Source organism: Pan paniscus, chromosome 13 (assembly GCF_029289425.2).
Source record: "Pan paniscus chromosome 13, NHGRI_mPanPan1-v2.0_pri, whole genome shotgun sequence".
Taxonomy (NCBI): domain Eukaryota; kingdom Metazoa; phylum Chordata; class Mammalia; order Primates; family Hominidae; genus Pan; species Pan paniscus.
Window position 1 is genome coordinate 55,036,500 of NC_073262.2, and position 15,806 is coordinate 55,052,305.

Here is a 15,806-nt window from a genome sequence, read left to right on the forward strand (position 1 = left end):
AGAATGATTTATAATCTTTTGGGTATATACCCATAATGGGATTGCTGGGTCAAATGGTATTTCTGGTTCTAGATCCTGGAGGAATCACCACACTGTCTTCCACAGTGGTGGAACTAATTTACACTCCCACCAACAGTGTAAAAGCATTCCTATTTCTCCACAGCCTCACCAGCATCTGTTGTTTCCTGACTTTAATAATCACCATTCTAACTGGCATGTGGTGGTATCGCATCGTGGTTTTGATTTGCATTTCTCTAATGACTAGTGATCATGAGCTCCTAGAAAGCAATTCTTATGCGTGTTAAAGTTTGAGAACCTTTAAGCATGATTAAAAGAGAAGCCACAAAAGAAAAGTGGGCAATTCTGACTTAGAACTCTCAGACCTCTAGCAGTGACTGGAGGATGGGTGGGAATTTTGGTATCTTCCTGCTTGCCAGTAGGTTTACACAATTCGATATCAGAATAAGTCTTTAAATACATATTAGTGGCTTTGTTTATTGTGAGGATTTTAAGGCAGCCCTAATGTGGGTTTAAATGTGGATTTCATGCATGTTCAGTAATAATACAATATAGGTCACTTGTGTATTTCTTTAATCGTTTCAGTAAACATGAATGGTAGCTCAGGAAACCTGAAAGGTAGGTATATCCCTGTCTCATATATGAGAAACTCAGGATTAGGGAAGTTAAAAATCTTACCTGAGAACACATATTTCTAGTAGGTAATAAAGCTGAAAATCAAATTTCTCGACTCAAAAGCTGTGCTCCTAACATTCTGTTTTGACTCCCAATGCAAAAATATTATGTAAATATAAGCTATATGTAGAATAAATATAAATGTTTCAAAGTAAATTGAAAACCTTGTGATGGCAAGCTCATCATCTTTTCAGTCTGTGTTCATTTTGTTATATACCCAGAACCAACAGTAACTACATATCCTTCAGAAAAATTACAGATAAAATGAGAACTGGATGAATAAAGCCACTGTTCACTATTGAAATAGTAAAGGCCAAATAAGCTTGTGATCAAATCATTTTTTTTTTCTAGGAACAGTTGTCCTCTGAAGGCTTTCTGAAGGCTCTCTTTCAGACAACTGTCTCTGAACCTTTGTTTTTTTAAATGCCCCTAGTAAAATGGCTGTGTTGTTACAGCTTGAAGGCTGTGTGGTAAGCCTTTTGCTCAGCCCTCAGTGATAACCCATAGACTTGGACTTCCATGTGAGAAGAACAACCATTATTATATTGTGTTAGTAGGCCTTGTGTTGGAGATTGCTTATTTTTAAAAAAACAAATGCCATGTGATCTTATTTCTGTTTAACCAATGTTTTGCTTGAGTGTACCAAGCAAGGCCTCTTAAGATGCTGGGACACAAAGGTGAATTTTATTTTCCCTTTTGCCTTTGAGTAGTTAACTGCCTAGTAGATGAGATACTGGAGGCAAGAGAATGAAGATTATAGGATATTTAAAGGCATTTATCATACATATATGTGTTATGTTTATAATGTGCTATAGAAGGACATATTAAAGTTAAAGTTTCTAATATTTTAGATTAAGCTGATAAATCTAGACAACTTACTTTGGCTGAAGGTTATAATACATAATTGCATGAATTCTGCTCTGTGCCTGAATGCTTAGAGATTTGAGTGTGTGTCTAGGTATATCTGTGCAAACAACTTGGAAGAATCTGGTAAAAAGTATTAATACCAGGATCAGCCTTTTAGGTGGTAAGAGAATCTACCCCAAAGGCAGTCGACTCTAAGCCTTACTTCTCTAGGTTGCAAGCATCAGAAAGTAAGTATATGCCCCTATACTCACTTTGTTAGAAAGCCCACAGTCTTTAATGCAAAGTCTATTTAACAAAGCTTGTTTATGATCTTGGACTTTGGACTAAACCTGAGTTTGAATCAGGATTTTGCTGCTTACTAATTGATTGACCTTTCTAAGCCTTGGTAGCCACATCCGTCATGAGCTCAAGAGCTACCTTTTTGACTTGTTATGGATATTAAGTGATATTGCTTAGTACAGTCAAGTTGTGGCAGTCAGGTAAGCACCTCACAAGAAGTGGTAGTTCTGATTATTTTGTACTCTTTTAAAATTTGACTTTATTAAAGCACTGGCTTTAGGGTCCAAGCTGTGGACTTTAACTGGATTCTAGTATATTTCACAGGTAACTTTAGTTAAATCATCATCAACCTCAAATGTGAAGAACAAGTGAAGCAGGGCCCCAGAACCCCCAGAATTGAATTGATGGTGGCTTGTGTTTGCTACTCTTGCCGTAAGATTGTACCTACTGACCTTCTGTGATACATCAGTGTTTTCAAAGTTCTGGTCCATGCATGCAGCTCCACTTGGATATTTTATGTTGACTCTTGTATATTTTGTTCTTTCTGGAAAAAGAGACCCAGGTGTTTCAGGGCATTGGGCTATTCCATTTCAGAGCCTAATGGAAGTGCTAGTGTTTTCATAATTGGAACAGATAACTGCCATGCTATATATGATGCTGTGACCACTGAGCAGCTTGTTCACAATGAGAAAATACATTGAAGTTGTGACCATTTGAGCCTTGAAGAAACTGCTGTTGAAGTTTTGTTTGGCTCCAGCTCCATCCTGGAATGGATGGAGTCATTTGGAATTATTCTGAATTCCAGTAGTGGCAAAAAAAAAATTGTGTAACTTTGTATATAGATGGTTTTCTGTTTGATTAACAGCATTGTTCTATAAAAGATGCATTGTTTTAAATCAAGAATACAGTGCCATCTGACTTGATCTATGAGGCACAGAAAGAAGACATTATAGATTACATTCCCCAGTAAACCCCTGCGTTATTTTTTCCAGAAGGTTCTATATTAATCTGTTTGGGTTGCGTCCTACGTGATCTTGCTGAGTCAGACAGAGCTAAGCTTATGAAACAAAGGCCAGTCCCAAATCAAATAAAAACACACCACCATCCAGAAATGAGAGCCTAGAATTTTCTAAATATGCACACATCTTTCTTACTATCTGGTGAGGAAAATTGCTCATTTTTCTCTCAGCTGATAAATATCACTTTTGCCCTAAATTTTTATAGTGGCAATCTACTTTTTTAAGTTAGTGAGATAAAAGAATATTTGATAGCACTGTCAGACTAGTCTGAGATAAAATTCTCTGTGTTCTCAGACCCTTAAGGGTTCTTAAATTGCGTGGGCGGAAGCTGTGTGCATGTTTTTCTTGGTGCCCTATTTCCATATCAAATAGCCTTAATTTTTGTATTTTAGTAATGAAGGTATGAACCCATTCTGTCGGGCTTCTTATGCCGTTTATTGTAGCCTTTAGTCAGCTTAGAATAGCATGAAAGGAAGTAATAAGCCAACTCTAAGAAGGTCCAGATGAAAAGGATTATAATATGGTACAAAAATAATAGCATGCCTGGCCCAGCCATGTGACTCATTTCTTTTGGAGTATTCCTTTTGACAGCTTTTTTGAATCACACATCAATCACAATGCTGGTATTTTTGGCGGGGTGCTAGACTTTACTCTAATGCTCATGATGGTAACTGCCGAAAGTGAACAAAGAGGAGAATTATAAATGAAACCTAACAGCATCACAAACATTTATTTTTTCTTGAGCAGAAACAAAATTGGGAGTTAGATGATATCTTTTTCATTGCCCCAAGAAAACCACTGCTTTATTCCAATGAAAATAAGACCTTGATGGGTCATCCCCGGTCTTTGGCAGTAGAAACTATTCGTCTTGTCTTGGTTTCCATTCAGGAGCTTTCCTTCCCAAACCTTGTCCCCTGCTTTAGGAGTAATTTTTTTAGGGCTTTAGGTTTTTCTCATGTCCCAATGACTAAGCTTGCTTTTGGGTGGTTCTCTGTGCTGCATGTAGTCCTTCTGGGAAGAAACTCCCATGAACTTCAAAGGAGCAGCAGATATGCAGGGTGCATCTAGAAATGAAAATTTGACCCTTTGTCCCTCTCCTTTTCATCTCTCTTTTGTACAGGCCTTCTTTCCTTCTGTGCAAACAGACCCTTGTCGTAGTCATAGTCCATCACGCTGTTAAATGATTTCCAGCACTGCTCTATGATGTGCTGTAATTTCAGGGAGTAGTTTCCTTTTCTACAACATGTTGCTGTGTAGCACGTGTATTTCACTACTGAGTGGTAGTTCTAATGGACATATTCTTAACAAAATAGTCCCAGCATTACAGAATACTAGGTTAGAATACATACCCAAAGAAATAGAATGTTACAGACACAGTCCAAGCTCGTTCTCTCCTGACTTCCTTTCTCCCGCTACAGAGGAAAATTACCCCGAATTGGCACATCTCATTCCTATGCACTCTTGTTAAAAATAACTTATAGTTTGCTTCTGAATTTATAGAAATGGCACTATAATCCATATGTACTTTTGAATCTTTATACATTTGATTTGAGAAGTATTTATGTTGATGCATGTGGCTTTAGGTCATTTATTTTATTTTGTTTATTTTTTTGAGATGAAGTCTCGCTCTGTCACCCAGGCTGGAGTGCAATGGCACATGGCAACCTCTGCCTCCTGGGTTCAAGCAATTCTTCTGTCTCAGCCTTCGGAGTAGGTGGGATTACAGGTGTGCGCCACCACGCCTGGCTAATGTTTTTGTATTTTTGTGTAGACAGGGTTTCACCATGTTGGTGAGGCTGGTCTCGAACTCCTGACCTCAAGTGATCCACCCACCTCAGCCTCCCAAAGTGCTGGGATTACAGGCGTGAGCCACCACACCCAGCCTGGCTAGAGGTCATTTAATTTTTGAATTATGTTCATTGAATGAATGTGCCATAAATTACAGTTGATCCTCATTAGTTGTGAATTCTGGATTTGCAAATTTGCCTATTTGATAAAAATGTATCTGTAACCCCAAAGTTAATACAGTGCTTTTATGGTCACTCACAGACCACAAAGTGGTGAAAAATTTGTCACCAGATGTGCAGATTCTCAGCTGAGGTTGAACAAGGTGACTCTGCTTTTTTGTTTCAGCAAGCATACTGTACACGTGTGTCCTTTTTGCTTTCTATTTAGTGCCACACTTTTTGCACTTTTGTGCTTTTTTTTTTTTTTTGGTGATTTTGCTATTTAAAACAGACTTCAAGCATAATGTTGAAGTGCTGTCCAGTGTTAACTAAGTGCAGGAAGGCTGAGATGTGCCTTATGGAGAAGATATGTATATTGGTAAGCTTCTTTCATGCATGCATTTAGAGAGCTGTTGGCTGTGAGGCTGTGAGTTCAGTGTTAATGAATCAATAATATATATTAAATAAGTTTAATATATAACAATAAATATTAAATAAGTTTAATATATAATGATAAATATTAAATAAGTTTAATGTATAACGATAAATATTAAATAAGTTTAATGTATAACGATAAATATTACATAAGTTTATTGTATAACGATAAATATTACATAAGTTTAATGTATAACGATAAATATTACATAAGTTTAATATATAACGATAAATATTACATAAGTTTAATGTATAACGATAAATATTACATAAGTTTAATGTATAACGATAAATATTACATAAGTTTAATGTATAACGATAAATATTACATAAGTTTAATGTATAACGATAAATATTACATAAGTTTAATGTATAACGATAAATATTACATAAGTTTAATGTATAACGATAAATATTAAATAAGTTTAATGTATAACTATATATTAAATAAGTTTAATGTATAACTATATATTAAATAAGTTTAATGTATAAAAACAAATAAGAAACATACATAGCACAGTTTTATGTATTGATCAGTTGACAAAAATGTTGCAACCAGAGGCTCTGGGGAGCCTAACCGTGTATTTCTGCTAGAACTAATGGTTCAATGGTCAATAATTCAGTGTCCATGGTGACTTTATAGACCATAACTGTGATGGTTAATATCGAGTGTCAACTTGATTGGATTGAAGGATGCAAAGTGTTGTTTCTAGGTGAGTCTGTGAGGGTGCTGCCAAAGGAGATTAACATTTGAGTCAGTCAACTGGGAGAGGCAGATCCACCCTCAATCTGGGTGGGCACCATCCAATCAGCTGCCAGTGTGGCTAGAATAAAGCAGACAGAAGAAGATGGAAGAGCTGATTCACTGAGTCTGCTGAGTCTGCCGAGTCTGCCAGCCTTCATCTTTCTCTTGTGCCCAATGCTTCCTGCCCTCGAACATCAGACTCCCAAGTTCTTCAGCTTTTGGACTCTTAGATTTACACCAGTGATTTGCCAGGGGCTCTCGGGCATTTGGCCACAGACTGAGGGCTGCACCATCAGCTTCCCTACTTTAGAGGTTTTGGGACTGGGACTGGCTTCCTTGCTCCTCAGTTTGCAGATGGCCTATTGTTGGACTTCACCTTGTGATCCTGTGAGTCAATTCTGCTAATAAGGCCAGGCGTGGTGGCTCACACCTGTAATCCCAGCTACTTGGGAGGCTGAGGCAGAAGAATTGCTTGAACCTGCGAGGTGGAGGTTGCAGTAAGCCGAGATTGTGCCTGGGTGACAGAGCAAGACTGCATCTCAAAAAAAAAAAAAAATTCTGTGAATAAACTTCCTTCATGTATACATATATCCTATTAGTTCTGTTCCATTAGAGAACCCTGATGAATACAATAACTACTGCAAATAATGGGAGTCAACTATCTCTTGTCGTATTGATGGACATATGAGGTTATTACAAGTAACGTTACAATCAAAATCCTTGTCTATGTCACCTGATGCACAGGTATAAATTTCTTAAGGTTATATATTAACACTTAGAAGTACAATTGTTGGTTCTTGGGCATATTCAACTTAAGTGATTAGTGTTGAAGTGCTTTCTAAAGTGGCTATATTTCCTTGATGAAGTTGGTGTTAGAGAAATTCATCCCCACAGTGTACACAGATTGTACCTACATATTATGAAATTAGCAAAAATTTTTTAGCACCTACATGGCACTAGATGTGAGTACTAACAGTGAGCTGCCATCTAGGAGCTTACAATGTATTTCCAGTGATAAGTTTTGCAAACATAAATAAAATTATTAATAGTTGCCATCCATTTTAAACTTTACCTTTGAGATGAATATAGATTCGGATTGTTTGTGGAAAGCTTAATATAATAGCAGCTAATATTTATAGAGTCTTTTTTTTTGTGCTTTTAATGTATTTAATCTTAACAACAACCCAAGGAGATAACTGTAATTAATTCCATGTAACCTAAGAGGAAATTTAGGTGCAGAGTTTGAGCAACTTGCCTAAAGTCACACAATAAATGACAGAGTCAGGATTTGAATTTGAGTCCCCTGGCTCCTAAGTGCCCAATCTTAATTGTTGTGCTATATATTCATCATTTAATTTCACAATTGTAGCCGTTATCTAAGAGATAGCCTTTTTTTTTACATAACAGGTAAAAACAACTAAAGGAAGTAGGGAGAGTCAGGCATTAGGAAGTTAAGTGTGGAGTTGATTTTTTTAAGCTGGGGCAGTGGTGAGACAGAACATACAGAGGATCATCTTGGCTTCTATACTGATTATTCAGTCTGTCTTTGATCTTTTGGTGGGAGAGATTCTTAGTATCCCTGTGTTTTTCACCACCCTTTACAAAGCCATTGAGCAATTTTGGAAGAAGGGGAAAATTTGTGTATTCTGTTTGTCCTGGTTTATTTGCTCAAATGGGGGTTTCTCTACTTCTACAAGAGTTGTTTTAATCTTCACTACTTTTTGAGGGCTTTTACTGTGCGATGTTTCATGTGTATTTCTCAGAACAATCCTACGGTATTTTAGTATTTACTCAGCAAGTAGTTGAGGGATTTTGGCTGGCCACTCTGACGTCATTTGAACTAGGCACACATTCAACTACTCTGTCCTCTTCTCTTTTGTCGAAGATAGTGAGAGTGGAGGGCCTGGAGTAGATACAACTTGGGAAAGTGACATCCTTCAATAACAAGCTTGTAGGCTGTAAACCACAAAGGATGGCTTATCGAAATGGAATATCACTATTAATTTCTCATTATCCTGTCAGAAAAGAGAAATTGCAACTAAAGCATAATGAAGGGGGTTTTCGAAGCCACAAACCGCATCTTTGCTCTTCAGATGTATCTTACTTGTTGAATAGTAAGTGAATGAGATTTATGAAATGTTCATAGTAAGATGACTGAGAACAATTGTTTCTCCATTTTTTAGAATCAGTTGCTTCTTTTTCTTTTTTCCTCTCTTTTTCTTTCTTCTTTTCCTCTTCTCTTCTCTTCTTTTTCTTTTTTGACAGAGTCTCACTCTGTTGCCCAGGCTGGAGTGCAGTGGTGGAATTATAGCTCACTGCAGCCTCTACCTCCTGGCTTATGTGGTCTTCCCACCTCCGCCTCCTGAGTAGCTGGGACTACAGGTACCCACCACCACGACCAGCTACGCTTTTTTTTGTTTGTTTGTTTCCCTATTAACAGATGGTCTGTATGCTGTCTTCTGAAAGTAAATACTCATGGCCTACTCTGAAGGAATTAAGATTATTCTTTGAATAATTGACGGCGACTGGTGCTAAAATATATTTTATATTTATGGCCCAGTATATATAAGTTCTGTATATTCAAAGGAAATCAAAACAAGCTTCATAAAACAATTCTTATCTTTATATGTGAATGGTATTGCATTTTCTATACCATTCTATTCTTTTAAAACATGTTGGTCTGACTTATTTTAGGTGGAAAAGATGTACTACATGATAATTAAATTCCAGAATTTATTTGTAATACAATATTGAAGCAACCTGGTCAGATATAATTTAAACTCTTTGCTCATAAAGCTCACACTGAAGAAAGGGTTTACTCTTTGGATTTGTTTATAAGACTTCTTAAGTCTTGCTGAGTTGCCAATATCTATTCCTTGTAGTAATTGCTAAGATTGGAAACATTTGCTTTTTCAAATTTTTGACTGCATAATAAACAGTGGGGAATAATTAAGACTCAAGAGGATACTGAGAAAAGGGCTAAATTTTAGCAGGCATTCTAATATATTTGGGTCTATAGTCTCATTTTTTTCCAGGTAAAAGCATTTATATGGAAAATACTACATTTGTAAAAGGATTTTTTTTATTCTTTGATAACTTCTGATGTATATCTCTTGAGTTTTGCGTATGTTGTGAGAACTTGGATAATGATAATAATCAATTTTTACAAACTTCTGTTTGAAATTTAGTTTGATATGGTCCACTTAATTTTTACTCACTTGAAAACTTCCAGTAAAATATACATGAAAACCGAAAACACAGGGCAGCCTTTTGGGGTGTGTGTTCTAAATTGTGGCTTATTTCTGAGGCTTTTTGTATTGTTTCAATATACTCTTTCACCTTGCTAATAACTTTATAGATAATTATCCTTGTTTATTGTCTGTTTCTACCTACATCTGCGCCTCTTGACTTCAGTGGCAAAATAATATCACAACAGAAGGTGGTTTGATATTTTGTTTCTAGGTGTCTACATTTTACATGGTAGGCCACACAAGATAGCATCATTCTCATAAAATCATCCATTTTCTTGGTTTTAGCTTTCTGATTAACAGTTTAACTGTGAAAGCTGGAATGACTTAAACTCAGGGGTTTTAATCCAGCTTTGCCAGCCATGTCCTTAAGATCCCCTGCATTTTAACCCCACCATCCGCAAACTAGATTAACTATCACTGTTACCATCTTAGAGCATTGATATGGGATAAATCCTCCAAAGGGCTTTTGAGGGAAATGTTTTATATGTAATAATGTGGGATGAGGAATATGAGGAATTACACTCATTTTAGTCTTGTTACTATAAAGTTATCAAATAGAATATGACAAGTTACACTCAATGCTAATGCCAACCATACCTATAAATACTTTTTTCCCATTAGTACACATAATATATTCTCATTGTAGAATATTAGAAAACAATTAGGAATGGAAGACAAGAACATTTCTAATTACAATGCCCAGCTATAAGCACTGTTAATATTTTGGTATGTATTCTTCCAGTATGGTTTTGTTTAGCTACATGCATCCACATCATGAACATACTTTCATATCTTTAATTAGAACTTTTGAGTGTTTGCAAAGTGTTACACTAATGAGCATTTCAGTTTAACTAGTTCCTTATTGTTTGACTCTCGGGATGGTCGCACACTTGTGTTCTGAACATACTTGTAACTGAGTCTTGACATACATTCTAAATCATTTCTTAGGATGATATCAAGTACAGTGTAAAGAGTGGCAAAAAATAACAAAATGGGCACTAGGAGAATTAGATGTAAGTTTTAACTTTGCCTTTAATTGTTGCTGAAACTTTTAAATCACTTTCTTCGCTGGGCTTCATTTCCCTTCCTAGTAACAGAGGTAAAATGGAGTAACCCCTGTAGAGGATTTAATTCTGACTGCAAACCATTTGGGATATTTTACGGATAAGGAAACTAGGACTGAAAAGGACTCGAGTGTCTCTTTCTCTATGTTTGAAGGTTTTATCGCCCCAGTCCCCCACCCCTTGCTTGCTTTTTTTTTTGTGGTAGTGCAGAAGGTCCTGAGTGCCTTGTGGTTCTTTAGAGTCATGGTCATAATCATCCATAATCATTGATTATTGATTAATGGTGTCTGAAGCTGATTCTATTTTGACTTAAGGAGACCCTTTTATGGACAAAATATCACTTAATACCTTATTAACTTTAACTGTTTCCTTCAAAATCAGGAGTCCCAGCAACTGATGACTAGATAAACCAAATGTAGTATATATTCATACAATGGGATATTATTTGGCCACAGAAAGGAATGAAGTGCTGATGCATGCTACAACACGGTGAATCTAGCAAACTACGCTATGTCAAAGAAGCCAGTCACAAAAGATTACATATTACATGATTCCATTTATGTGAAATGTCCATAACAGGCAAAACTATATAGAGGGAAAGTAGATTAGTGGTTGCCTAGGGCTAGAGACCCTGTGAGGATTGGAGTGGTTGATAGCTGAAGGGTTCAAGGTTTCTCACTGAAGCGATGAAAATGTTCTAAAATTGGTGGTGATGGTTGCATAACTCTGTGAATATACTAAAAACTGTCCAATTGTGTGCATTACATGGGTGAATCATATGCTATAGGGATAACTCAATAAAGCTGTTGTCCCCCCAAAACAAAAAATAATCCCCAAATAATCACACTGCAAATGATTCTGAAAACCTTTTGTTTCAAGTTTCTAGATGTTTGGATTATAACTAAATGGAAACTGGTCATATTAAACTCCTTATGTGTTGTTAGTTTGTTTCCTGAAAATCTTAGTTTAAATCCCAGTGTATGAGGATGACTGAATTCTATTTTCGTTTGGAGTTTCCTTTGGGGACTTTTACTAAGATACTTGCTAATTGCAACAATTTATGATCTGTCTTTCTCGTTTCTCAGTGTTTCTGAAGTGCTTTGTAGAATAATCGGATTTTGGTATCTTCAATGGCAGGCTCAGTGAGTTTTTTTCTTTTCTTTTCTTTTTTTTTCCCCCCAAGACAGAGTCTCGCTCTGTCGCCCAGGCTGGGGTGCAGTGGTGTGATCTTGGCTCACTGCAACTTCCGCTTCCTGGGTTCAAGTGATTCTCCTGCCCCAGCCTCCCAGGTAGCTGGGATTACAGGCGCCTGCCAACATGCTTGGCTAATTTTTGTGTTTTTAGTAGAGATGGAGTTTCACCATGTTGGCCAGCCTGGTCTCGAACTCCTGACCTCAGGTGATCTGCCCACCTTGGCCTCCCAAAGTTGCTGGGATTACAGATGTGAGCCACTGTGCGCGACTGCAGTAGGCTGAGTTTTCTACTTGGTGTCTGGCACCTGCTAGACAATACTGTACATGAACATTTTTTGCTATAGCAGACCCCAAATAACTTAGAGTTAATTTGATTTTTTTGTTGTTGGTGGTGTTTATATTGGAATTCATGGCACTGAGTTTTGTTTTATTTGCCCGAGTGTATTCTTGAGTTGCTCATGAGGTAGTTGCCTGAGAGCCTCAGATACTCCTCTATTGGGACACTTCTTCTCTTAGATATATTAATTACAGACAAGTGAGTTGAGCCAGAGAAAGCAGAAGTAGGGTTAAGAATTGAGTCTCTTGGAAATCCAGACTACATTTGGTCATTTTCAATGAAATTTTCACATCCTTTAGGAGTTTCACATCCGTTAGGAGGTTTGTGTGTTTTTTTTTTTTTTTTTTTTTACCAGATCCTTAGATATTAAGGTTAAAATTTAATCAACAAATTTTGTTTTTTATTTACAGAGACCTATAGGATACACATGGAGTTATTAAACCTAAGGGGTGAATGAAAAGAAAAATGTTGGCAGTTCTATCTTAAGTCTTTCTTGCCTGCCTTTGCATGTTGTCATGATATTAACCAGAGAACCAGGCTTTTAAACCCAAACATTAGTAAACCGTAAAACATATCTTGAGACAATCTAGTGCAACAAGAGCAAATTTGGCAGAATTTCTGAAGCAATTCCATGACCAGTATTTCCAATACATTAATCTATTTAGATATGCTTTGGGTACTTTTCCTGGCAAAATGGTAAATTGTGCAACTGGCGATTAACTCAGATCTTGGAATTAGCCTGTGACTTTGATCTTACATAAATAAGTTTGCTCAGTAAAGTTTTTGTTTAGTATCTGAAATCCAGCTTTTTTCAAGAGAGCTTTTAGCTGGACTATCTTCTGTATTGATACTGAGAATTCAGAATTCTCTCTCACGAGTGAAATTTGTTAATAAGTTCTTGAGAGATTGAGAGGTCCTGTCCTTCTGTCTAGAACACCCCTCCTGCAAACCCTAAATAATGCCTTAGTTAAGCTGAAGATTCGGAAAATTGAGATATAACATGAAGTAAAAGTATTTTTGAAGTCTTTTCAATCCACCTATGTATTGCACACCTATGTGCCCAGCACATAATATATGATTATCCATTTAGTGACAATGTATTGGGTGACCGTGGTGTGCTGGGTACTGTATTAGAGTATAAAGAGATGAAAAGACAATGTCTTTATATAGTTAATGCTATAATAGGAATATGTATTAAATGGGAGCCTAGAGGTGATATATGCTCTTTGGAGGCAGAGATTGACGAGGAATTAGAAAAGGAACTTGAGGAGAGTTGACTTGAATTGGAGAGTGGAAGATGAATGTAATGGCTTGGAATTGAGGAGAGGTGGGGAGCAGTTTTGGGAGGAAGTCATTCTAGGGAAAGGCACGGTGGTATGGTGTGTTTTGAAAGACTGCATATAGTTGCTATGGCTAGAAGAACATACTCTCTGTGGATATGGCAAGAGAAGTGGTGGTCAAACTTATGTTTTAGAAATGTTATTTAGGAGTAATGCTGGGATGGCTTAGAGTGGACAAAGACAGCCCAATCAAAAGTCTCCTGCCATGACCGGGCGTGGTGGCTCATGTCTGTAATCCTAGCACTTTCGGAGGCTGAGGTGGGAGGATCACCTGAGGTCAGGAGTTCGACACCAGCTTGGCCAACATGGTGAAACCCCACCTCTACAACAAATACAAAAAATTAGCTGGGTGTGGTGGTGGACGCCTATAATCCCAGCTATTAGGGAGGCTGAGGCAGGAGAATCGCTTGAACCTGGGAGGCGGAGGTTGCAGTGAGCCGAGATCACGCCACTGCACTCCAGCCTGGGCGACAGAGCAAAACTCTGTCTCAAAACAACAACAAAGTCTCCTGCCATAATCAGACAGTCAGCAGCTATGAGAATAGATAAGATAGGTGTCTGGAAGAATGAAGAAAGGGAGACCGAGAGTTGGTGCCTCAAAAGAAAGGACAGGACTTGGATTCAAATTGATCCTTGTTTGCATCAGGGACTCCTGAGATTCTTATGAAAACCATAGCCAAGTGCATATGCGTATACCCATGTAAAAATTAACATGTAGTAGCAGAAACCCATTCACAGGCTTTCAGAGGTCATGGATCCCAGGTTTAGAGCCCTTGATCTGTAGAATGATGGAGAGAAAAGAGTCAGTAACCTCCATGTTTACTAGAGCCCAGAAATTTGGAAGATTACGGTGCAGCCGACAGATTGGGCCAGTTGGGTCATAGCAGGCAAGATGAGTACAATTTTGGATGTATTGAGATTTCCCCATAAGAATGAGAACAGTGAATTGAACAGTGAGAACACATGGACACAGGAAGGGGAACATCACACACCGGGGACTGTTGTGGGGTGGGGGGAGGGGGGAGGGATAGCATTAGGAGATATACCTAATGCTAAATGACGAGTTAATGGGTGCAGCACAGCAACATGGCACATGTATACATATGTAACAAACCTGCACGTTGTGCACATGAACCCTAAAACTTAAAGTATAATAATAATAAAAAAATAAATAAAATTTAAAATGTTTGCCAACAACAACAACAACAAAAAGAATGAGAACAGTGCATTTGCCTCTGTTGAAGTGCTTATTGAACACCTGTGCTAAAGATCTCCTGATGCTGGATTAATTATAATAACATACACTTGACCAGATGCAGGGTCTAGATAAGCAAAAATAAATATTAATCCTACTAGAGCTGTAGCTTGAAATGTAGTGTACCCTGGTTTAAAATGCTGTAAATGGCCAGGCACAGTGGCTCACGTCTGAAATCCCAGTACTTTGGGAGGCCGAGGTGGGTGGATGGCTTGAGCCCAGGAGTACAAGACCAGCCTGGGCAACACGGTGAAACCCCATCTCTAGAACAAATACAAAAATTAGCCAGGCTTGGTGGTGTGTACCTGTAGTCTCAGCTACTCAGGGTAGGGGGCTGAAGTGGAGGATTGCTTGAGCCTCGGAGGTTGAGGCTTCATCTGAAGGATGGAGGTGAGCCTTGATTGCACCACTGTATTCCAGCCAGGGCAGCAGAGTGAGACCCTGTCTCAATAAATAAATTAAATTAAATGCTCTGAGCAATGGTTTTATTTTGCTTCTTTAGTTTAGGAGGCTACCCTGTTATTGTGTGTGTGTGTGTGTGTGTGTTTTTTTTTTTTTTTTCCCAGATGGGGTCTTGCTCTGTCTCACAGGCTGGAATGCAGTAGCGCGATCCCGGCTCACTGCAACCTCCGCCTCCCGGGTTCAAGCAATTCTCCTACCTTAGCCTCTTGAGTAGCTGGGATTACAGGTGCCTGCTGCCACTCCCAGCTAATTTTTGTATTTGTGGTAAAGATGGGGTTTCACCATGTTGACCAGGCTGGTCTTGAACTCCTGACCTCAAGTGATCCGCCCACCTTAGCCTTCCAAAGTGCACATTTAGTAGGCATTGACAGTGTTAATCTTTGAGTGGAAATAGCTGGAGAATACTCCAAATAAGGCTGAAAAAATGTGGGATTATCACATTTAAGAGGGCCCTGTTTCTGTATACTTAATGCTTTTGCACTGAAATGTTTGATATTTTAGTTGACAGCGTTCTTAAGCAATAATTTTGGCATCAGAGAAGTCACTTAGATAATTTCTTGGATCCCCATGAACACTGGTAATTTGTAGAACAGGTTGAAAGGGGATTGTGAAAATAGTCAGTCTTAGGTGTGTGAGGTCATCTTGTCTCGCTTCCTCTCCACCAGGTTAAAACCATACCTCAGGGCTCCAGGAAGCTGACTGAGCACGTAGTCCAAAGAAATTTTGCATTCTGGTATTTTTCAGTGTTTTCTTGTGATTTTCATCTTTAAGCTAATTTGTTGAGAAGGGCTTATAGGATTTGCTCTCTTTGGGCAAGCTTCCTCATCAATATCAATGGCTGTAGTCATGCAGTCCTGTTGTGACCATGTTCAACTGAATTGACAACTAATATGTATCACGCCACACCACTCTGCGGTTTT

General features: G+C 38.0%; 1 protein-coding gene across 10 annotated transcripts in view; it reads left to right on the plus strand.

Annotated features, from left to right (window-relative positions):
* Positions 1–15,806, plus strand: part of FMNL2 (formin like 2) — a 313,896-nt gene that overhangs the window by 16,238 nt on the left and 281,852 nt on the right. The window lies entirely within an intron of this gene.